The sequence below is a fragment of the Aquarana catesbeiana genome, linkage group LG04 (genome assembly GCF_042186555.1).
Source record: "Aquarana catesbeiana isolate 2022-GZ linkage group LG04, ASM4218655v1, whole genome shotgun sequence".
NCBI classification, from domain to species: domain Eukaryota; kingdom Metazoa; phylum Chordata; class Amphibia; order Anura; family Ranidae; genus Aquarana; species Aquarana catesbeiana.
This window is the reverse complement of record NC_133327.1, coordinates 240,904,144-240,926,916: the sequence shown is the minus strand read 5'-3', so window position 1 is coordinate 240,926,916 and position 22,773 is coordinate 240,904,144. Positions and strand designations below refer to the sequence as shown.

At 40.7% G+C, this 22,773-nt stretch overlaps 2 protein-coding genes across 9 annotated transcripts in view; one reads left to right on the top strand and one right to left on the bottom strand.

Annotated features, from left to right (window-relative positions):
* The window catches only part of MCF2L2 (MCF.2 cell line derived transforming sequence-like 2), a 527,578-nt gene that overhangs the window by 270,955 nt on the left and 233,850 nt on the right, over nucleotides 1-22,773 (top strand). The gene's annotated exons all lie outside the window — the stretch shown is intronic.
* B3GNT5 (UDP-GlcNAc:betaGal beta-1,3-N-acetylglucosaminyltransferase 5) overlaps nucleotides 1-22,773 on the bottom strand; it is a 60,804-nt gene that overhangs the window by 20,928 nt on the left and 17,103 nt on the right. For 2 of the 6 annotated variants that reach the window (XM_073626298.1, XM_073626300.1), the window contains exons 2-3: nucleotides 14,917-15,047; nucleotides 12,864-13,029 (exon numbers count right to left, since the gene is read on the bottom strand). The exons of 2 other annotated variants lie outside the window; for them this stretch is intronic. The gene's annotated coding sequence lies outside the window, so the exon portion shown is untranslated. The remainder of the gene's footprint in view (nucleotides 1-12,863; nucleotides 13,030-14,916; nucleotides 15,048-22,773) is intronic. 2 more of the 6 variants (XM_073626301.1, XM_073626302.1) reach the window with 2 other exon arrangements.

Below are 22,773 nucleotides of genomic sequence, written 5' to 3'. Positions count from 1 at the left end.
CCCTCAGGTGCTTCTACAGACTCACCGCTATGATCGAAGCCAGGATTTTTTTTTTTTTTTATTATTTCAGGCTTCCCAGCCTAGAGGTGAGATGTGGGGTCTTATTGACCCCATATCTCACTGTAAAGAGGACCTGTCATGCCATATTCCTATTACAAGGATGTTTACATTCCTTGTAATAGGAATAAAAGCGATCAAAAAATTTATTTTTTGGACAAAAGCGTCAAACTAAAATAAAGTAAAAAAAAAAAAAAAAATTCCCCGTGTGCTCGCATGCAGAAGCGAACGCATACATAAGTCCCGCCCACATATGAAAATGGTGTTCAAACCACACATGTGAGGTATCGCTGCAATCGGTAGATCGAGAGCAACAATTTTGGCCCTAGACCTCCTCTGTAACTCAAAACATGTAACCAGTAAAAAATTTTAAACCGTCGCCTATGGGGATTTTTAAGTAGCGAAGTTTGGCGCCATTCCACGAGCGTGTGCAATTTTGAAGGGTGACATGTTAGGTATCCATTTACTCGGCATAACTTCATCTTTCACATTATGCAAAAACATTGGGCTAACTTTACTATTTCGTTTTTTTTAAAGCACAAAACTTTTTTTTCCCAAAAAAACGCGTTCGAAAAATTGCTGCGCAATTACCGTGCGAGATAAAAAGGTGCAACGACCGCCATTGGTCTTTGCTAAAAAAAAAAAAAGCATATATAATGTTTTGGGGTTCTATGTAATTTTCTAGCAAATAAATGATGATTTTTACATGTAGGAGAGAAATGTCAGAATTGGCCTGGGTGCTCCGTGCATGTTCGGCCTCTGTATGTGGCCACGCTGTGTAAAAGTCTCACACACGTGGTATCGCCATACTCGGGAGTAATAGCAGAATGTGTTTTGGGGTGTAATTTGTGGTATGCATATGCTGTGTGTGAGAAATAACCTGCTAATATGACAATTTTGTGAAAAAAAAAACAAAACAAAAAAACCTTGATTTTGCAATGAATTGTGGGAAAAAATGACAACTTCAAAAACTCACCATGCATCTTTCTAAATACCTTGGAATGTCTTCTTTCCAAAAAGGGGTCATTTGGGGGGTATTTGTACTTTTCTGGCATGTTAGGGTCTCAAGAAATTAGATAGGCCATCCGTACTTCAGGTGTGATCAATTTTCAGAGATGGGCACCATAGCTTTTGGACTCTAACTTTCACAAAGACCAAATAATATACACCGATTTGGGTTATTTTTACCAACGATACGTAGCGGTATAAATTTTGGCCAAAATATATGAAGAAAAATTACTGATTTGCAAAATTTTATAACAAAGAAAAATGCATTTTTTTACAGAATTTTCGGTCTTTTTTCTTTTATAGTGCAAAAAATAAAGAACCCAGCGGTGATTAAATACCACCAAAAGAAAGCTCTATTTGTGTGAAAAAAAGGACAGTGTTGCATGACTGAGTAATTGTCATTCAAAATGTGAGAGCACCGAAAGCTGAAAATTGGTCTGGTTATTAAGGGGGTTTAAGTGCCCAGTGGTCAAGTGGTTAATGACAGCTGTTCAGGAGAAGCCGCATGGTTTTTAAAAGTGACAGTGGCTGTAAGAGAGAATAATCCCCTCATCCTACCATGGGAAGGGGGAGTTTACTTTGCAACAAGTTAAAGCCTAAATATGGGTGTAACAAGTTGAAAAGGTGGCGTTGACCTTTAAAGTGGTTGTAAAGGGACAAGGTTTTTTTTACGTTTGTGCATTCTATGCATGAAGGTAAAAAGCCTTCTGTGTGCAGCAGCCCCCTCTAATACTTACCCGAGCCCCCTCTCGATCCAGCAACATCCACGAGAGCCTTGGGTCTCCGGGGACTCCCACTCCTTATTGGCTTTTGGCAGCAGCGGGAGCCATTCAGGAGACGGAAGGGGTGGGGCCAAGCCAGGGCTCCATTTGTGAATGGACACACAGAGCTCGGCTCAGGTTCCCCCAATAGCATGCTGCTTGCTGTGGGGGCACCTGGCAGGAGCCAGGAGTGCCAGCGTGGGACCCGAGAAGAGGCGGATCCAGGCTGCTCTGTGCAAAACTAACTTCACAGAGCAGGCAAGTATAAGGCCCCATGTACACGGGACACTGCTAAACGTACATTCAGAGGCAGTTGGACGCTTTTTTCAACTGCCCCTGAACTCATTCAATGTTATCCTATGTGTCCATGTACACAGTTTTGTTTATTGCCGTTTTTAGGCAGTTGTGTTTAACAGCGTTTCTTCGAAAGCAAAAAAATGGGTTCAGACGCTGAAGTTTCCGAAATTTCAGACGCCAAACACGTCTAAACGCAGTAACCCGAGTTTAGCCACGTTTTGTTTATAGGCGTTTTTCGTTTTTGGCTATTTAAAAAAAAATATCTATATATTTTTATAGAAATGCTTCTAAATGCAAACGCGGCATGTAAACGCGGCAAAACGGACGTTGTAAACGTGGGTTACTATCTGTCAAGTTAAATAGTTCAGGAGAGGTTGTAAAAACATCCCGTGTACATGAAGCCTTACATATTTGTTAGCTTAGAAAAAAAAAAGCAAAGTTTTAGTATTACTTTAAGTTCAAGGTGAACTTATGACATCCTTGATAAATTATATGATGCTCCCTGCTGGTATGCTCTAATTAGCATGTATTTTTTAAAAGTGGTTCTACAAAGGCAGAATGTTTTTATCTTCATGCATTAAAATAAAAAAAACAACTTCTGTTTGCAGCAGCCCCCCTAACACTTACCTGAGCTCCCTCTCGATAAAGCAATGTTGCACGAAAGCCACAAAGTACAGGGACTCTCCCTCCTGACAATGGCTCCCACTGCTGTCAAATAAAGTCAGTGAGCCAATGAGGAGAGAGAAAGGTGGGTCAGAGATGTGGCTCCGTGTCTGAATGGACACACAGAGCAGCAGCTCGGGTGCCCCCATAGTAAGTGGCTTGCTCTGGGGGCAGGAGGGAGGGGCCAGGAACGCCGGCATGGAAACCGAGAACAGGATCCGGGCTGCTCTGTGCAAAACCACTGCACAGAGTAGGTCAGTATAACATGTTTGTTATTTTAAAACAAACAAAAAAAAAAAAAAAAACATAACCTTTTAGGGTTGTTGCACACGACTGTATATTACAGCATATGGCCATACAGAGCAAAATACACCAGCATTTGTGGTGCCCAGGAGCCACAACTGCTGCATAAAATTTGCTCATAGACATGCATTACAGAATACACTGCTTTATGTGTATATGGGCATATCTTTCTGAATGCAAATATTTACATTTGTGGACAGAAGTCCATTCGCGTCTAAGCACTGCTGTTTATGATTGTATAGTATAGCTGGGAACAGTGTATTCTGTATTGCATGTCTATGGGCATAATTATCCAGCAGCTGTTGCTCCCAGAAACCACAATTACAGTAGTATTTTACACTGTACAGCCACATGCACCAATATATGGCCGTGTGCAAGAGTCCCTAAACGTCAGTTGCATCATCATGTAATATTCAAACAGAAAGGAAGTCAGATTAACATCAAGTTTAATTATTTATGTTCCCTTATGTTTTACAGCCTGAGAGGTGTTAAATAGAAGCTACTTTACTAGTCCATAAGGTAGACTTCATTAATCTTTTAAAAACTACTGCTAGAGAAAAGTCCCACCTTTGTTGTTGGCTACCAGTAAACAATATAAACGAACAGCTGACCACACTGAGCCTCATTAATCAGTGTCTGATGGAAGGAAGGATTTTCTCCTTCTGGGTTACACATAGCAACCAGATACTTCATTATATTGTTTCGTATCTGCACTGGATGAAAAGATATAGAGAATCTCGCTAGATATCATCTGCTGAAAGCCTAAAACCATACATTAGTAGATTTTCGAACAAACATTTGTATGAAAATTCTTAACACATTTGAGGACTTGAATGTAATTCAAAAGTGTAACAAAGTGTAGCGCTACAAAGAATGAAATATAAATAATAAATACAAAAAACAGTGAAAAAATATATATACTCTGGTGTCCAATTAAAAGTCCAACGAATGTGATAATAATTTACAGTCCATACATAAATGGGGTCATCATGATCACCATATGTGAAGAAATGAAAATTGTGAGGATACCAACACCAAAGTGAATGGAGGCCTACCAGAAAGTTCAGACCCAAGATAACCTAAGCTCAAATGGGTCAAACTGGCTTTTATGTGAAGATCCCATAACCAAAGTGACTGGAGGCTTACAGGAGGGTTTGAACCCAGAGCAGCATACGCCGTATGGGTCAAACCGGCTTGTATTGCCCACCGGCAATAGAGGGAAGACCTTGGCAACCAGGAGGAAATGGAGTCCCAGGGGGCTTCATAAAAGTGTCTGCCTGGCAGCTGTCAAAGTCCCGTCGACATCAAACAGACACAGCGAACTGCCCCGATCAGCCATCTCTGCTGTCACTCTGTGTTTCTAGAAAGCCTCCAGTCACTTTGGTTATGGGATCTCCACATGCTTATATATATATATATATATATATATATATATATATATATATATATATATATATATATATATATATATATATATATACATACATACATACATACATACACACACACATACATACACACATACATGCTTATATATAGGACACTTCTGTGAAGGTTTTCAAGACCTCATTTTTTGCTGGTCATTAAGACTTTCCTTATTTGATTGGTGGACAATAAAAGCCAGTTTGACCCATTTGAGTTTAGGTTACCTTGGGTCTGAACTTTCTGGTAGGCCTCCATTCACTTTGGTGTTGGTATCCTCACAATTTTCATTTCTTCACATATCATGATCACCCCATTTATGTATGGACTGTAAATTATTATCACATTCGTTGGACTTTTAATTAGACACCAGAGTATATATATTTTTTCACTGTTTTTTGTATTTATTATTTATATTTCATTCTTTGTAGCGCTACACTTTGTTACACTTGTCATTTTTAGCAAATATTCTATTTGTTGTGTTGGCTGCTTACACCACTGAGTAAGTGCAAATTTATCACGGTTTTTTGCATGTAATTCAAAAGAACTTCAAAATTTCACACTTGGCAACCTGCAGCGCTCTTCTGAATGAATGCAAAGCATTCTCTGATTGGCCTAAGACCCCTTTTACACTTACACTTTGCAGGCACTATAGCATTAAAAATGGCGCCTGCAAAGCGCCCTGAAACAGTGGCTCCATTCACTCTAGTGTAGCGGTGCGCTAGCAGGACTTCAGAAAAAGTCCTTCCAGCAGCTTCTTTGGAGCCCATTAGGAGCAGTGAGTTCACCGCTCCTAAAGCGCCCCTGCTCATTGAAATCAATGGGAAGAACCGCGGGCAAAGCATCGCTGTAGCAGCGCTTTGCAGGTGGTTTTAACCCTTTTCCTGAATAGCGCCGCAAAAAGGACTGAAAAGCGCCGCTAAAAATAGCAGCGTTTTACCGCTGACACCCAGGGCGGCTCAGTGTGAAAGGGCCCCAAGATGAGGATGTAACTGCATTACAGTAATACATGGTTCAACTGGGCTTTAATACAATTCTATCGGAGACATATTGTCTGCTGCCATACCCTTTGCACTCCTCTCCAGGACATGCTACCTGCTTTCAAACTTTTCACACTCCTCTTAGCACACATTAGCCGCTGTCATAACCCCACACCCCCCCCCCATACTGCTTGCCATCACCACCTCCTCTCTCCTCCACTACACATACTGCTCACCCTTGTACCTTCTGCTCTCCTCTACTGTACAATATGTCTGTTTTCATACCCTCTACACTTATCCCCTTCATATAATACCAACAGTCATAGCCATACAAACTACCCACAAAAACACTTCTGGATTATTTTTAATATCTCCCAACCTTGCCCGTTCTGGAACAGGCACATTTTCGCTAGTTTTAGTAGAAACATATGTAAATGAGAACAATCAGCGCAAACTGTTAACACTTATATGCAAGCCGAACACTTATAGGCAATCACAAATCCTACGAAACTAATCAAAAAACAATTTTAGTGCAGCGCGTGTAGATATGAAAAGTCCATGACTTGTAGAGACATAAAGCAGAAGAGAATATTCCTCATGTGCAGAAAGGGGAACACAGACTTCTTTAAAAAGTGACGAAATCCTCCACCATAGGCACACGCAAATGTGCTTACCAGATTGGATGGACCTCTTATTATAGGAGGTCATGCACGCATACATCAGCTCAGAAATGGGTCAGCACTCATCGGCCACTGAGTCTCCTGATTTTTTGAGGTTATCTCTTTTCAGCTTCCTTGCCGTTGAGAGCCTGAAGTGGAAGGCCTTATCTGTGTCTCCTTAGATGCACACAGCGTCTATCTAGAAAGCAGCCCCTCACTGCTCTGATCCTCAGACTTGGGTCTCTGGCTTTCACTAGTGCACACCTACACTCTCTGAAGAAGTTAGGCTGGCCATACATGGTTGAATTTTGAAAGAATTTTCATTTGAAAATCAGAAAATGTGTGCGTTTTGTGATCCGATGGTGCCATCATTGATTTCGAAAGTCGACCAACCAAGCCTTCAATTTCACCTCATGTTGCTACAGAAAAAAATTTTCATGGCTGGGAATCTTCTTATCTTTCCGGGAATTTTCTTTTCTTGCACATGCACATTTTTCAATTACATTGCTCGCATGATTCTCCCATCATTGATTAAAAAATCGTTAGTTATTGGCTGTTGCTGCAGCCCACTAATGGTGCGAGATACGAATGAAAATTCTTTTGAAAATCGACTCATGTTTGGCCTGCCTTACCCAGCTACAATTTAGTGAGTAACTTTTTAGGTTTGTGAACACCACCAATTGAATGTAGGATTATACCAGTCTAATAATAGATTTCCACTGTGCCTATTTTTTTCCTCTTGGAAATGACAATGGTTCTAACTTGTCAAAGTGTCTTGAGCACAGGATTTGTCTTAAAGTGGATGTAAACCCGATTTATGAAATCAGATCCCAGACCCCAAGTCCTGTGTATTTCTGCTGCTTTGTTTCTGTTAACAGCATAACAACTTCTGACAAGTTATTTGACACAGGAGATAAAACCAGCCTGAAATTTGTATCTGAGAGGGTGCTCTAAATAGATTAGCAGAGAGCTGATCTATTCACAGCACAGCTCTGCAAGTTTCTTTCTTCCGCTGCCTTTGTGTGTGTGTGTGTGTGTGTGTGTGTGTGTGTGTGGGGGGGGGTGCCTTTCCTCCAATCAGCTGTCACACAGTGTATGCCAAGACTCCCCTCCCACTGCTCAAAGAGGAAGTAAAAATTATAACAAGATGTATAGAAAAGCTGAAGACAGCAGATATACATGTAAAACTTATTTAGGGAGATTTGTTTCATCTCTGTGTATCATCTGAGACTGTTCACTTGACTGGGTATATGTGAGGGTTTACATCCACTTTAAGCTGACCATACACCAGTAAAATTTCATTTCACAATTTTTAGTTTGGATTTTTTAATCTCTAGTGAGGTCAAAGCGACATTCATTTTTGACTGCTGTGATGAAAAAATTTGAAGACGCAGGATAGAAAATATTTTTCAAACACATTTCTAATAGATTATGTCATTTTTGGTAAAGTCTATTTGTTCATAAAAAAAAACTCAGCATTTTTGACTTCCGTGTGCAAGAGGCCTTGCGGTTCACCCTCTCTATCTGTCCTGTTTACTGTGTTTACCGAGGGAAAAAATAAATAAATAAATAAATAAATAGATGGAGAGAAATCTCCAAATGGGGACACTACTTCTGGTGATACCCCAGGATTACCACACTTTAGAAGTATTTTCTCCCACTTCCTATTTTGGTTATGGCACAGGAAGTGAAAGTAACTCTCCTCAAAAAGGTAAACAGATGGCAAGAATGAACTTTACACGGGTTATAATTAGGGTTGCACCGATACCATTACTAGTATCTGTGCCGATACCTAGTATTTGCCCGAGGACTTATACTCCGAGCAAATGCTCCCAATGCCTGACCCGATACCTTTTGTATGAAGAGGCGGCTTCTGGAATTAGCAGGCGGAGCGGAGAGCGAGTTCTGCCAATGGAGAGCGAGTCCTGGGCTGGCAGCAGCGGAAGGTAAGCTGGCCGGGGGCAGGGGTGTGGGTCGCACTCGCAGCCGTCAGAATCGGTGACGCGGGCCATCACATTCGTTAATGGAAATGACAGCCCCGGTCTCTGGAGATTGAACAGCACGATGCCCATCTTGGTACACCCTGCCTCAGTAAGCCAGCAGTCACAAGGCGGCAGCGGACATCTTGTTACACTCAGCCCATATAGTTCACTAACTATATGGGCCGGGTGTAACAAGATGTCCACTGCTGCCTTCTAACTGCTGGCTTACAGAGTCTGGGTGCAGGGTGTACCAAGATGGGCGTCACAGCACTTGTATACTCAAGAAAGTTTGAAGTTTGCTGTTATTGGTTGTCTCTCTCCTCATTTCATTGCCACTGCCTGCCCATCAGTTGCACCTATCATTGTCCATAAGTGCCACCTATCAGGGCACATAAATGCCACCTATCAAAGCCAGCATATCAGTGCCATCTATCAGTGCTGCAAATCACTGCCCCCTATAAGTGCTGCATATCAGTGCCACTGTCACATGACTTTAAAAAAAGTATCAGTAATCGGTGAGTGAAAAGTTTTGGTACTTGTACTCGGTCTTAAAAAACTGGTATCGGTGCAACCCTAGTTATAACTCTCCCTTACTCTATTGAAAATGAAGAAAAATGTTTTGCCTCTAGCTCCACTTTATTTTATAAGGAGAGGAAATTTTTTTTTCAGTATTTTTCTAGATAGAGAGAGTGGCTTTAAAGACTCAAGTAGTTGCATATGCAGCACACTTTTAGGCCTGATTCACACCTATGCATTTTTAGTGCCTTTTGCATTTTGTAGATTTCCACTACAGATCATGTTCCATAGGAATCCATGTTAAATGGACTGTAGTGCAAATCTGCAAAATGCAAAAAGCACTAAAAATGCATAGGTGTGAATCAGGCCTTAGGTGCATTCATCTTGCATTTGAGATCAGTGTCAAATGCTTCTGAAATCCCAAACGGTTTCAGCTGGCTTTTATATTCCTATTGACTTGTTTGAGAAGAAAAGCAGGTTTCAAGCAAACACACCCCATTCTAAATATGCTAAAAAATATTCTGTCAGCCACTGCAAATATTTAAGGCCCCTTTCACACTGGGGCGGTGGGGGCGTCGGCGGTACAACAGCGCTATTTTTAGCGCTGCTGTACCGTCGTTCTTGCAGCTGTATTCGGCCGCTAGCGGTGCGGTTTTAACCCCCGCTGGCGGCCGAAAAAGGGTTAAAATCACTCGTACAGCGCGGCTATAGCCGCGGTATAGCCGCGCTGTCCCATTGATTTCAATTGGCAGGAGTGGTTTAGGAGCGGTGAATAAACCGCTCCTTCACCGCTCCAAAGAAGCAGTTTGCAGGACTTTTTTCACCGTCCTGCCAGCGCACCGCTTCAGTGTGAAAGCCCTCGGGCTTTCACACTGAACAAACAGCGGAGGCTGTTTAGGGGCGGTTTGCAGGCGGTATTTTTAGCGCAATAACGCCTGCAAACCACCCCAGTGTGAAAGGGGTCTAAGAGTCCTGCAGACAAGCATCTGCTTTTAACATTATTAGTTAAAACACAGTAAGAAGCGATTTCATTAAAAAGATTACAGGACCATTAAATAGTGGATGTGGATAGATTATTTTTCAACAATAAGAATATAATTTAGTGTCACTTTAAAAAGGAAAAAATAATAATTCTACCATTATATTATTCTTTCATTTTAAATAATATTTCTGATTAAACTGAACTGCAGCTTTTAGGCGACTGATAAAGGTTTGTCTTGAAATACATTCTGATGATGGTGACAGTGGTGAGCAGGGTCCAAGCTATGTGACATATCATCTCACAGCAAACATCTTTTACCTTTCATATCTAGCTTTCTCAACCTGGCCCCCCACACATGTAGCAGAAATTATAAACCTAAAAGCAAAGATCACATCTTTGCTTTTAGTTGTGGCGTTTTTAAAGTGGTTGTAAATTAAGAAGGTTTTTTTTATCTTAATGCATTCTATGCATTAAGATAAAAAAACCTTTGTGCAGAAGCCCCCTCTAATACTTACCTGAGCCCCATCTCAATCCAGTGATGTTGCACAAGAAACTCTGCTGTCCGGGACCCTCCCTCATTGGCTGAGACAGCAGCAAAGTGCCATTGGTTCCTGCTGCTGTTAAAGTCAGTGAGCCAATGAGTAGAGAGAGGGGGCAGGGCCGGGCAGAAGCTCCGTGTCTGAATGGACACAAGGAGCTGCAGCTCAGCTGCCCCCACAGCAAGTTGCTTGCTGTGGGGGCACTCAACAGGAGGGAGGAGCCAGGACCGTTGAAGAGGGACACGAAAAGAGAAGGACCCGGGCTGCTCTGTGCAAAACCACTTAACAGAGTAGGCAAGTATAACATGTTTGTTATTTTTAACAAAAAAAAAAAACCAACACCAAAAGCACAAGACTTTAGTATCACTCTAAAACCAAAATCCAACTCAAAATCTAAATATTTTCCCAAATACAAAAGCCATGTGTATTGTTACTTGAATCTTGATGTGCATTGTCCAGATCTGTGCTGTAATCTAGTGTGGAACTTTACCTCTGTGCAGGGCCTTCCTGTAATAAAGACCAGTCACAGCTAATCTCTCTCCATGTGCTGGGTTCCTGGTTCTCTATCTGCCCCTCCTGTAGGCAGCCTGTAGTGACAGCTCTGTAAAGGGTATGCACAGCATAGCATTTAAGTCTCCACTAATTTTACAAGCCACTAATCGGGTTTGGCACAAAATTGATTTATATCCTTTGTGGGGGGCATGCTCCACTCTATCTATATCCCAAATTCAACCCTGCATTGGTTTCCCATGGCAACAACAAATTTTATTTTTTCTGCTAACTCACCTAAAACCAGTGACCTGCTTTGCCACCATGTCTCAGCCAAAATAAGCTCAAGAGGCAAATGCCAAACTTGATACATTTTAGTGCTAAGACAAAGATGGTGGCCTTTTACCAAAAACAGAGGGGGTTCCTGCCACCTCAGAATATAAACACAACACAGCACACACCATTAAAGGGGTTGTAAAGGTTCAGGTTTTATTTTTTTTTAAAAACAAACATATCATACTTACCTCCGCTGTGCAGTTGGTTATGCACAGAGTGGCCCCAATCCTCCACTTTTGGGGTCCCTTTGCGGTGCTCCTGGCTTCTCCTCTTCTCGAGTGTGCTGTCGGAGAAGCACTCTCCTACAGGACACCCATGCAGGCACGCTCCCGTATCCTGCTGCTGCGTCTGTTGACGCAGACAGCAGGACTCGGCTCCGCCCCCCTGGCACCCGCTTCATTTGATTGACAGCAGTGGTAGCCAGTGGCTGCGCTGCTATCAATCTATTCAATCAGGACACGAGACACCAGCCAGAGCTGGTGTGCTCGTTCCCGTTGCGGGAATTACAGGGCTCGGGTAAGTAAAAGGGGGGCTCGGGGGCTCTGTATCACAGATCTCTGTGAATTAATAATCTATAAGTTCTCTCTGCCATCATGGCAGACAAACTTGTAGTTTTAAATAGAAGAAGTGTGTTGATCACTGCACTCATAGCTCATTGACACATCCTTCAGCCCTTTAACTGAAAGCCGGTACCTTGTTACACGTATAGAGCTGGAGTGATAGCCTACATGAGCCTGGCATTGCACTAGCGATCCACTGAGCATGATTGCAATGCTCTGCAGGCTCATTTACAAAAAAAAACGATAACAGCACATATATAGTATGTATAAATATTTATATTTTGTTGCACAAGGTTTACAGTCTATCCATGCAAACCATGATTTCTGTAGTTCCCAATAAGAATGCTGGACCAGCCAACAGGTAATCTGGTCCAATATCTGTCTCAGGTTAAAAGGGTGCCTTCTCCAAAAACTGCATGTTTCAGCTCTTTCCATAGATGTCTGATAGGCTTCGGATCAGGACTCATAAAAAGGGCCACTTCAGAATAGTCCAATGTTTTTTTTTTTTTTTCTTAGCCATTTATTTGTGCTTTCAGCTGTTTTGGGTCTTTATCCTGTTCGGGGACAAACCTGACACTGGGCCATATACTTTGCTCCAAGATTCCTTGATAGTCTTAAGATTTAATTGTGCCCTGCACAGGTTCAAGGCACCCCATACCAGATGCAGCCTCAAAACAGCACTAGGGCTGCAACTAACGATTATTTTCATAACCGATTAGTTGGGCCATTATTGTTTTGATTAACTGGATAATGACCTTAAAAAAAAAAAAAAAAAAAAGTGTGGTGTATAATTTAACATGTAAAGTTAAAAAAAAAAAAAAGGCAATTTATTCGCAAATATATGCAGTGGTAAATATAAAAAACCAACTATATGGTCAGGGAGTAAAATCTCTAAACCACTCTGGGAAGAACAGACAAAAGAGATATACTGTGTATATACTATCAGAGGTTGAATCTGGTAAATATCATCAGACTCAGGGATCACATTTTTTGTTTAAAGAAGACTGTTTTGTCGATTTTCAAACTTCTAAATATTAAACTTTAATAAACTTTAATATATTATGTATGACAGACTCCCTTGTCATAGGCATGTGGCTTGATAAACGCTACCTGCGCCTGCTATCACTTCTGTTGGCCATACAAAAACAATGTCTTCCTTCAAAAGAAAATTGAAGGAGCAGAATAGAAAACTTCTTGGTCAAAAGAATTTTCAGACAGTGTTTGTGGTTTTCATTTTAAAACAATGTTAAAAGCAAGTGAAATTTTCAAACATTCTTTCATTCAGCAAATGTACAAAGATTTTTCATACGGATATTCTTGTCCGAAAATCGATAAGTGTATGGCCAGCATAAGGCTCGGTTTACACCTTTGCAGTTTGCTTTTGATCTGTTTCTGCTGTGCTTTTTGCAGCCAATTTGTTGTTGGGCAGATTAAGAAACGCACTACATGCTTTTCTGCAGCTTCTCCATTGAAGTCTATTGAATCAAAAAAAAAAAAAAAAAAAAAAAGAAGTTTTGTTGAAAAAAGTCCTTGACCCTTTCCAAATATACAGTACAAAAAGCAGATAATCGCTACTATAAGGGGTTCATTTATACGGTGACAGTGAAAGTAATCAATATATATATATATATATATATATATATATATATATATATATATATATATATATATATATATATATATATATATATATACACATACATACACACACACACATATATATACATACATACACACACACACACACACACACTAATAAATACACCTAGAAGTAGAATATATGGGCATTTAACTAGGCGTCAGACTTGAAGCTATATGATGGGTGGAAGGGAGATGTACTGGTAAATCTTTTATATTAAAAGCAGTACCAAAAGCTTAGACTTTTTTTTTTTAAATCGGTATAATCATTTTAAATATAATGCACAATACTGGTAAAAGTTACCTTTAAATTTTATTATGACTTATATCACCTATTGTCCATCAGCCTCTGCCTTCTCTGAGTTCAGATGCTGATCTTCCCCGCACACAGTCTTTAACCGGTTCCAGAACGGCTCACGTAGATATGTGGAAGAATGGCTCCCCTGGGCGAAATCCCATATGGGTATGTCCATTCCTTTAGTGGCCGCTGGAGGCGCATGCCCGCTGCATGGCTGGGGACCTGATGCGCGTGGCCGGCGGGCACGATCACCACCGGCTATGCACGAGCGCCAGCACGGCTGTCAGGGAAGAGGAGCCATATTGTTTGTTCCTACCAAGTAGGAAAAACTATTTCTCCTCTCCTAGCCAATCCTATTCCCATAGTTAGAACACACTGAGGGAACACACAATTAACCCCTTGATCGCCCCCTAGTGTTAACCCCTTCCCTGCCAGTGACATTTACACAGTAATCAGTGCATTTTTTTTTATAGCACTGATCGCTGTATAAATGCCAAAGGTCCCGAAAAAAAGTGTCAAAAGTCTCTGATCTGTCCATCGCAATGTCCCAGTACCGCTAAAAATCGCTGATCACCGCCATTACTAGTAAAAAAATTAATAAAAAATACCATAAATCTTTCCCATAGTTTCTAGACACTATAACTTTTGCGCAAACCAATCAATATACGCTTATTGTGATCTATTTTACCAAAAATATGTAGAAGAATATATATTGGCCTAAACTGATGAAGAAATAATTTTTTTTTTAAATGGGGAATATTTATTATAGCAAAAGGAAAAAATAGTGTTTTTTTTTTTCAAAATTTTCGCTTTTTTGTTTATAGTGCAAAAATAAAAACCGCAGAGGTGATCAAATACCACCAAAAGAAAGCTCTATTTGTGGGAAAAAAAGGACACAAATTTTGTTTGGGTACAGCGAAGGACCGCACAATTGTCAGTTAAAGCGACGCAGTGCCAAATTGTAAAAAGTGCTCTGGTTAGGAAGGGGGTAAAATCTTCCAGGGCTGAAGTGGTTAAAGGAGAAGTCCAGCCAAAGCTTGTTTGGCTGGACTTCTCCTATGGATCACAGGAGTGCAGTTCATTTTGTACTCCTGTGAGCCGTTTTCAGCAGAGAGCGGACTTCACAGAAATCAGTCCATCCCGACAATGGGAGTCTGGATCCGCCTGGACTGATATTAGTCTTAGCTTCTCAGCGAGCCACTGAGAGACTGAGATGGCCGCTCCCCACCCCAGTGAGCAAGGAGGAGCAGAACGGAGAGCTGCGAGAACCAAGACATCGGCGATGTTCGATCGCTCGGTTCTCAGTGTAGAGGCACCGGGGGACAGATGCAGCATTCACCTAGGTAAGTATGAAACTGAAGAAAAAACCCACTATACTTCTCTTTTAAAAGTGATTTTTTTTTTTAAACAAACATGTTATACTTACCTGCTCTATGTAATTGTTTTGCACAGAGCAGCCCGGATTTTCCTTTTCTGGGGTCCCCTACTGACACTTCTGGCTCCTCCTGCCTTCAGTGTGCCCCAATAGGAAGCTTCAAAGTATAGTACTGGGTGTCCCTATAGCAAGGTAAAAAAAAGAAAGTTTGCCTTTAGAATCATTCACTTCCTTCTCCTGCCCAGGGCTACATGTCCCATGAGGCATTGCTCCTCACATTCACAAGTTCTCAGGCACTTGACATGTATGGATGGTGTACTAAACTGTATGTCCTGATATGTACACAAATAATGCATTCTGTATGCAGGCCAACTAATCGGCTGACAAATCGATTATGAAAATAGTTGACAACTATTTTCATAATTGATTAGTTGTCGATTAATTGTTTCGGCCCTAAACATAACCAAGCCTTTTCCACGTATCAAAATATGGTGTTCTTTTCTTTTAAAGTGTTTTTTTTTTTTGTCTGAGAACATAGAACTGATGTGACTGAAGTGGTTACATGCAGTTATGGACAGATGGGCATCCCTAAACGCAAACTGTCTGTGTCCAAGGCCACTCATCCAAAAAACTCCAGTTTTGTTTCCTTGTCAAAAGAAGTTTATTGAGTATACAATGTTATAAAGATACATAAAGTAAGTTTACAAGGATCTATAAAGTAAGCTCATTGTTTTACAGTAGGGTTTATATAGGTAAATATCATGAAATTTCAAATATTAAACATTGGGTTCACGTAAACCTAAATTAAAGATATATATCATTTCCTTAGTTACTTTTGTAGGTATTTAAATGATTTATACCTACTATACATATTGTTTACAAGTAGAGTGTATATAGGTCAAATAAATTCTGATAATGAGCTTTAATCGTAAGGTGGAGAAAAGGAAAGAGAAAGAAGAAAAAGGGTTGAAAGGTAGAGGTATGGTCCACAAGGTTGTCCCGCTCGTCAGTTTATTATTCTTTTTAGTTCTCTTTGAAGCCTTAGAATGGGTGTCTCTGTAAGTCATTTAATCTGTTACCATGGCAACAGGACAGAGTCATTGAAGTTTGACAGGAACTGTTGTTTTATCCAAGGATGCCAAAGTTTTTCAAATTTTGGAATTTGATTTTGATCGATGGCTACCATCTTAGCATGGGAAATTGTATTATTCATTCTGTGAATTGTTTCTGCTAGTACCAATGTAGGAGATTTCCATGCCTTGGCCACTGTTTGTTTTGCAGCCGTTATTAGTTGGATCATAAGTTTGAATTGAGAGAGTGTTAACCATTCTGGTTTTAGATTAAGTAAAGTTAAATATGGATCTGGTTGTATTATTTTTTTAAATATTTTAGATGCAATCACGAAGACTTCCTTCCAGAAGGTTTGGATTACTGGGCACGTCCACCATATGTGTAAATATGTGCCTATTTCTGGGCATCCTCGAAAACAAAGAGCTGAGGTATTAGGTGAATATTTTGCCACTCTAGCGGGTACAAGGTACCAGCGAGTTAGAATTTGTCTCCGGTGCTAAGATGTTGGGTGAAGATGACTTAGATGTGAGCCATATGTTAGACCAGTCCGTGTCTTCTAAAGTTCGTCCCAGGTCAACTCCAGTTTTGTTTCATCTGTCCAAAAGGACATTCTACTCAGTCTTCTTCCTTCAAGCCCACCATCATTCAAAAGGTGACAGGTGGTCACAATCAAGAAAGAGCGCTCTAAATGTCGTCCATTCAGAGAACATTGCACATGTGCTGGTGATGTCAATGGCTGCTACAAAAAAGTGAGTGTCTCCTAAATGGTGCACGTTTAGGAGATATTCACTGTACGTACAAGTACAAAAGCGGATTTTAATACCGCTTTTAACTCTCTCATTTGATCTCTCTGGTCAATGTTCAGCGTGGTGCAAAAGATAACAGAGGGACTACTTTTTTCCATTCAAATAGGCTGACTGACTGACTAGACCAGTAATTCTTAACCAAGGTTCCGTGGAACCCGAGGCTTCCTCCAGAGGTTGCTAGGGGTTCCTTCAGCATTGGGCAATTTCTGCCTCTCAGATAAGTTCCCACTGACACCATTGATCTTTTTAGCTATCTGTAAGGAGGTAATTCTTCCCAATGACCACAAGTGTAAGGACCAGTCTTCCCACGGACCAACACACTAATGTATTACGAGTTGTAAATGTCTAATTTTTAGCAGGGGTTCCCTGAGACCAGAGAACTATTTCAAGGGTTCCTCTGTGTTGAAAAGGTTGAGAAAGGCTAGACTAGACTGAAGACACATGACACTATTTACAGAAAACAGTTTGAAATATCACTACAAACTCATTTACTTGGGATTATTTCTATTGGTACCAACAAATCCGTCCAGATCATTTTAGTATATATTTGTAGAATGCTAACTGTACTCTATGACAGTGGTCTCCAAACTGTGGCTCTTTGCTTGCCTTTATCCAGCCCTTGGGGCACTACACCTCCAACACACACCAACGATGGGATGCCATTTCTGGCACTGACACCAATAATGGGCCACTATTCCTCCCACAAACACCAATGACGGGGCACAATCTCTTCTATTAAAACCAATAATGGGGCATTGCGTGCTCCCACTGGCCACAGTGCGGCCCCTAAAGCCTGAAGGACAGTAAATTGGACCTTTCATTAGAAAGTTTGGAGATCCCTTCTCTATGACATACCAAAAACAAGGAGATATCACTTTTCAGGAGGAATGAAGAATTGTTTCAATGAGCTGTAGGGTTCAAAAACTTTGACCACAGCTGTATACATGCAAAATAAACATTTCTACAATCATTCTTGAAATTACCTCACCTCCAAAATCTTTAACTGATCATACATGGATAATTTTATTTTTTTCTCATTCAGGTTCCATCCATGTCATATACCATGGATTGACAAATCTCCCACTGCACTTCTTGTATTTAGACAGCCAGCTCTGCCATCTGTTAAAATACCTGAACAGTAGCTGCTTCTGATTGCTTTTCAGACTTTGCAGATGCTTTTCAGGCTCACAATTGTTTGCCCAACTCCTTCAAATTTAATTTGAGAGATGTCAGGCAGGAGGCAGCAGACAGGGCAACCACTTTGTGAATGTTGTCCTGTTTGTCAGGAAGCAGGCAGAATACGTACAGTGTATAGCCAGCTTTAACCGTTGCCCGACCGCCTCACAAAAGGAGTACAGTGGCTCTCTTGCTCTGGATCATGTATCCAATTTGTGATCTAGCTCTTTAAGGTAGGGACCATGCACACGCACGCCCGCCTTCCCAGCTGTGTTGTGATTAGTCAAAGCACAAGCCGATCAGTGGGTCCCGGCCAATGATTGCTGGCCAGGACTCGCTGTTCGGCAAAGACAGGACAGCTCTGTAAAATGTAAAACACAGAGCCTTGTCCTGACAGCAGGGATGTGGCAGTTTTTGTTTCCCTGCAAAGCAGGGAATAGAAACAGACACATCCCTTAGTAAAAACAGCATGCAGTGAATGCACCAAGCACTGTTTGGCACACAGTTAAACCTTTGATTGCCCCTAGATGTTAACCCATTCCTAGCCAGTGTCATTAGTACAGTGTATGATATTAGCACTGATCACTGTATTGGTGTCACTGGTTCCCACAAAGTGTCAGACTGCTCACCATTACATATACACACACACACTAAAAATTGTAGACACTATAACTTTTGCACAAATCAAATCAATATTACACTTATTGGGATTTTTTTTAACCAAAAATATGTAGCAGAATACATTTCGGACTAAATATATAAAGAATTTTTATTGGATTTTTTTTTTTTAGCAAAAAGTTGAAAAAAAAATTATATATTAATAATATATATATATATATATATATATATATATATATTCAAACGTTTATTCACAAAACTACTAACGTATGGTCAGCTTGGCTTCTTTTCTGCTTGAGAGCTCCTCTCAAAAATGCGAGTTTGGGGTGGGGGTCGGGGGTTCTGTCTGCAGAGCATACGCCTGTAAACTCCTAAAGAAGCCATAGCCATGTGTTCCAGGAAAAAAAAAAGAGCTCCAAAGCCGATTCTTTAAGCTGCAGTGTGTATGAGCCCTAAGTGCCCAAAAATGTGCGAAAAAGCACGATAGAGCATGAAAAAGCTCAAAAACACACACCAAACAAAACCTAAAAAATTGTAGGAAAAAATGAGCTGAGGGGGAGGGTTTGTGGAAAAAAAACAAAAAAGAAAAAAAAAAAAAAAGCGTATGCTCAAAGAAGCTCAATAAAAATGTGCAAAAGCTGAAATAAAAGCTCAAATGCCTGTAAAAGCTTTTTTTTTTTTTTTTTTTTTTGATCATCAATCATTTTGATTTCATCATGTAAAACAACCCAATCAGTTTAAAAAAAGAAATGAAAGGCAAAACATTTTTGTATAGATATAAAAACAAAAAAACAAACATAAAATGTCCTCAGCTGCATAAGAGCTAAGGGAGGAGAAGCAGCAGCAGCACACGGAGTTGGCCAGTGAATGGCTTTGCAGCTGGGGGGGTGTCAGGACAAATCTTCTGAAGCTTCTTTGGGGTGATTGCTGCGTGTAGGGCAGCACATTCAGGTGGATGGGCTGCCCTATGTGTGATGAGTGAAAATGCTCCAAAACAACACCTCCCCACCTCGTAAAAAATAAATAAAAAAACGCATGTGGGAATGCGAGTTCCCGCTATGCAGAGATGTGAACAGGGCTTGACTGACGAGCATTTCTGTCCACTCTCTTCTATGTACTTGTAAAAAGATGGCCATACGCTATGCAATCTGATTGTGTATTTAGTGAGAAGGGCGATCACTAATCAATTGCATTTCAGTTAAAAAACATGCAGCTGGGAATGGGTGGGTGAGTAAAGGATGCAGGGTGTGTGCTAATGAGGTCAGCTGGTCAACTCCTTCCTGTGTCATGACCTACAGTCTGTAAGAACACAAGACAGAAGCAATAGATATACATTTGGAATCATTGATGTAGGATAGTAAGGTACGTGTGTAGATTTTATGGAAAGCTTTGATATTTTTGCAAAAAAAAGTGGGAACTTAGCCTTTAGGTGGAAATTGTTCTGATCTTTACACTGAATTCAGAGGATTATAAATCCTCTGAATTCATTAGCATAGATAATGGGATACAACCCAGACTGGGTGGGCACAGAATACATTATCTATATTAAATGACTAATAATTATTTGATCCCCTGCAGATTTTGTTCACTTACAAAGAAATAATGGGTCTATAATTTTTATCTAAGACGCATTTTAAATGATAAACAAAAATCCAGAAAAAAAAACAAACACACACAAATGTTATAAATGGAGTTCCAGTTCAGTGAGTAAAAGAAGTATTTGATCCCCTACCAACCAACAATAATTCTGGTTCCCATTGACTGGCTACAGTATGTGCTCATGTGGTACACAAATTAGTCCCTGTCAATTTAAGAAGGTGCTCCTATGACAACTCATTATGTGTATAAAATACACCTGTCCACAGAATGTTTCTTCTATTCAAACGTCAACATCATGGGCAAGACCAAATAGCTGTCAATGGACGTCAGGGACAAGTTTGTAGACCTGCACAGGGCTACAAGGCCAGAAGCTTGGTGAGAAGGAGGCTACTGTTGAAGCGATTATTTGCAAATGGAAGAAATACAAGAAAACCATCAATCGCCCTTGATCTGGAGCTCCATGTAAGATTTTCACTTCATGGGGTAAGGATGATGAGAAAAAGTGAGGGATCAGCCCAGAACTACTCGACAGGAGCTTGCGAATGATCTCTAGGCAGGTGGGACCACAGTCACCAAACAAACCATTGGTAACACAACACACCGCCATGGATTGAATCCTGCAGCGCCCGCAAGGTCCCCCCCCTCAAGAAGGCACATGTACAGGCCCGTCTGAAGTTTGCCAATGAACATCTAAAGGATTCAGAGAAGGATTGGGAGAAAGTGCTGTGGTCAGATGAGACCAAAATTGAGCCTATTTGGCATTAACTCGATTCGCCGTGTTTGGAGGAAAAAAAATGCAGACTACCCTAAGAACACCATCTCTACAGTCAAGCACAGAGGTGGAAACATTATGCTTGGTTTCTCTGCTAAAGGTACAGGTCAGCTTTGCGGCATTGAGGGGCATGTATTGTAAAATCTTAGATGAGAACCTTCTTCCTCAGCCAGAACACTGAGGATGGGTTGTGGATGGGGTCTTCCGGCATGTCAATGACCCAAAACATACCACCAAGGCACAAAGGAGTGGCTCAAAAAGAAGCACATCAAGGTCATGGAGTGTCCTAGTCAGTCTCCAGACCTTAATCCTATAGAAAATGTATGGAGGGAGCTGAAACTTCGAGTTGCCAATGCACAGCCATAAAACCTTAAGGATTTAGTGAAGATCTGAAAGAAGAGTGGACCAAAATCCCTCCTGAGATGTGGAGAAAACCTGGTAACCAACTACAAGAAACGTTTTACCTCTGTGCTTACCAAGAAGGGTTTCTCCACCAAATACTAGGTGGTCCATTTATTAAACTGTAAACAGCGGTAATCCTGAGGATCGCCACTGATTACAGTCCATAAACGTTTATGAAACAGAGATAATCGGGGGAGAACGTGTTTGAACATGTTCTCCCACCGATGATCCCCACACACTGAGAATCCTCACTGACTCACACAGAAACGGCCAGTTCATGAAGCTACAATCTCAGCACTTCATTGGCGATCTGTGTCAGAATTCACCCTTTCCGATGTTTTTTTTTTTTTTTTTAAACAGCGTAAAAATAAAAAGTAAAATAAATCATTTAAAAAAAAAAAATTTTTTTTTTTAAACACGCCCCGTCTGGCCGAGCTCGTGTGCAGAAGAGAATGCATACGTGAGTAGCACCCGCATATGAAAACGGTGTTCAAACCACACATGTGAGGCATCAGCGCGATCGGTTAGAGCGAGAGCAATAATTCTAGACCTCCTCTGTAACTCAAAACATGCAACCTGTAGAATTTTTTTTAAACGTCACCTATGGAGATTTTTAAGGGTAAAAGTTTGTCGCCATTCCACGAGGCAGGCGCATTTTTGAAGCATGACATGTTGGGTATCAATTTACTCGGTGTAAACATTATCTTTCACAATATAAAAAAATTGGGCTAACTTTACTGCTGTCTTATTTTTAAATTAAAAAAGTGTATTTTTTCCAAAAATGCACAAATACGGTCTGACAAAGTATTGCAATGACCACCATTTATTCTCTAAGGTGTTAGAAAAAAAATGTATATAATGTTTGGGGGTTCTAAGTCATTTTCTAGCAAAAAAACGTTTTTTAACTTGTAAACAACACATCTAAAAAAAGAGGCCCGGTCCTTAAGTGGTTAATGCAGAGAATGTAAAAAGGTAAAAAACCCTTCAGCCTTTACAACCACTTTAAAATAACACGATGTTCCATACAAAAATGATTAATCTAAGCCATCATAATGCCATACACATCCCCAGTGTAATGGAATCGACACACAAAATTTACACCACAGCTTTCTTTATTTCCCTCGATAGAGACTTTTCTCTTTTATGTTCCCGTTTACGAGCAGTGCACATATGTTGCAGTCACAAACTGCTTCTGAAAACTCTAAATCCCAGAAAACAATGCACCTGCCTATTGTGTTGTGCATGCGTCCTCATTTTTTTGAAGGGGATCTGTGCCATTACATGCCAGTGCACACAATACTGCAGTCCCATCTCAGGAGCAAGCAGAGGAAGGTAACTATGTTCCCACATACAGTGGGACAGTGTAGGCTGAACATAGCCACCCTTAGGCCCCTTTCACACTGGGGCGGTGGGAGCGTCGGCGGTAAAACAGCGCTATTTTAGCGCTGCTTTACCGTCGTTTTT